Consider the following 2,790-nt stretch of genomic DNA (forward strand, 5'->3'; position numbering starts at 1 on the left):
GATTAAAGTGTTGTATATAATAGAAATATTATGCCTTGTCTCTCAAGTAACTTTTAAATTCCTTTGGAATATTTTTCACTTCAGCTTTATGGTTTTGCTGTTTTCTGCTCTCTGTTCTATGGATGTCAGGTTCTCATCAACATGTATTTATAATACTCTGGCATAACTGTTACAGCTTCCACTTCTTTATATCCATTTTCACTTTTTTTTTGGATATGTTTGTTAGAGCATCAAAGACATTTACATTTTCTTCCCCAGCATGGTTAAAAAAAGTAATTTATATCCACTAAAATATTAATAACAACTTCATCTAAATCAATGTAAATCTTAAATGTGATTAAGATTTCCAAAATTCCCTATATTTTTATTTATTTACTTTTCTTCCTTATACTAGATTCAAGCCTCCTTGGTAGTAAGCTTTTCTGTATTGCTCATTGTGTTCCAGTGCCTAGTATGATAATATAGGAGATACACAGACCAAATTTTTTTGCTAATAGAATGAAACATCTGATCCATCTAGAAAGAACATGAATATAATCTAAATCCTACAATGATTTGTGAGAGAGAAGAGGTTCAATGTCACCTTAAAATTAGATCCACTTTTCTATGGATTTCCTCTCTAAGGATGGTGTCAATTGTTATGAGGAACTTGCAACCAGTTTGATTTTTATGTTGACTTTAAAGGAGAAATTATGACCTTTCAAGTAATTACATTATTTCTTTTTGTTCCATAAAGTGTTGAAGAATATTTTCTGTCTGCTTCATCTAAAGTTTCCAGGATGATCTATTTCTTCTCTTTTGAAGATGAAACTTTTTCACTTGTGCTTAATTATGTCTGATTTTACTTATTCTATGGATATTAGAGTTTAACTTACTAACCTATGCATAGTGCTTTACTTAACTGTATAAAATGTGAAACTATGCTTATACATGAAAATACTCAAAGTATTTAAAATTTTTTTTTAGTTGTAGGTGGACACAATATCTTTATTTATCTATTTTTATGTGGTGCTGAGGATTGAACCCAGTGCTTTATGCATGCAAGGCAAGTGCTCTACCACTAAGCTACAACCCCAGCCCTAATCCAAATGTTGGATTTTCATTTCTTATGAGTCTTATCATGCTCAAATATTTTTGTAATAGAAAGTAACTTGAAAATAAATTCTATGCCATTCTGATTGGCCAAATTTATGGCACATTTTAGTTAATTAATTTTTGAGATGGATGATTGTCAAAGATAATTAAAAGGAAACTAAAACTAAAGTTTTCCTAAAGTATCTGCCTCCTTCAATTCTGAAATATATTATCTGCTTTTGAGTTTTACAAATTTTCTAAATGCTGTCTTTTGGGAGAGTTATGTTTATGTTTACACTAAAAGTAAAGCCTCTGCCATATTACTATCATCTTAAAATATAGTTTTTCTTTTCCCCAAAATCCATTAGAAATACAGAAACACTCTGAATTGATGAAAGAATTACTCTACTGTGATTGTTCCATGAATATCTGTAAAACCAGTGAATAGAAGATTGGAGAGAGCAGTAAATTCCCCAGTGCAGTAACAAGTCTTCTGAAGGCTTCTTTTGTATTATTAAGGAGTATGACAGGACACTGCTAATCCTGTTTGAAAATTCTCTTTAATAAACTTTCAAGTTCCTTAAAGAGCTTCTTGTTCTTTGGAGATGATGGGAGAAGTACTGCTTATATTTGGGGGGTAGAAAATTATAGAAGTTAAAAAATAGTAAACATCCCTCCAAAAAGCAAGCTTCTCTATTGCTATATTACCATATACTTTAAAAGTAAAAAGCAGGTTAAAACAGTTCCTATATCAAGTAGATGCTTCTATCAAAAAATATAAAAACTTAACCAATAGTGGTTTAAACAATAAGAAAATCTATTGTCTCAAAAACCAAGTAGACTAGAGTATCCTGTCCAGTAAAAATCTAATGTGGGCTCCATACGTGAGCCACAGATGTAATTTTAAATTATTTAGGGAATGGGGGTGTAGCTCAGTGGTAGAATGCTTGCCTAGAATGCATGAGGCCCTGGATTTGAACCACTGCATCAAAATTTATTAATCAATTAATTGATTAGTAGCCACATTAGAGTGGTGAAAAGAAACAAGTGAAATTAATTTCAATAACTATAATCCAATATACCTAAAATACTAGTATAACATAATTTATATAAAAATTATTATTGATACATTTTACATTCTTGTATTTTACTAAATCTTCAAATCTAGTGTGCATTTTACACTTATAACTCAGTTTAAAGTAGCCATGTTTCATGTGCTCAATAACCACATGTAGCAGTTGATTATCCTTGAAGAATAATTGCCTTGGGTCATGATACAATCATGACTAACACAAACTGTTTTTCTCTTCTAATTTTGAAGAATAAGTGTCTATTTACACTTTTTTATTATCCTTTCAGTCTGCCCTCCTCTACTTATAAATGTCCAAGAGTTGTGGTCACAAGAAACATGTTGGCAGTGACTGAAAAACTCCTTAATAGTCCATGACAAGAGTAGCCTTCCCTAAACCAAATCTTTTGATTGGATTGCACTGACTTGGTCATGGATCTATCTATGACTCAATAATGCCTACTGAGAAAATATGCTATGACTTTCTTAAAATTGTGAGGTGATTATATTTGGTAATATTGAAAGACATTTTTGGCTGTCACAACTATGGGAATGGAATCTACTGATAACTATTAGGAAGAGGTCAAGGATACTGCTGAACATCCTAAAAGGCACAGAACAGTCCCCACACCACAACAAAGAATTAG

Source organism: Urocitellus parryii, chromosome 1, assembly GCF_045843805.1.
Source record: "Urocitellus parryii isolate mUroPar1 chromosome 1, mUroPar1.hap1, whole genome shotgun sequence".
In the NCBI taxonomy this organism is placed as follows: domain Eukaryota; kingdom Metazoa; phylum Chordata; class Mammalia; order Rodentia; family Sciuridae; genus Urocitellus; species Urocitellus parryii.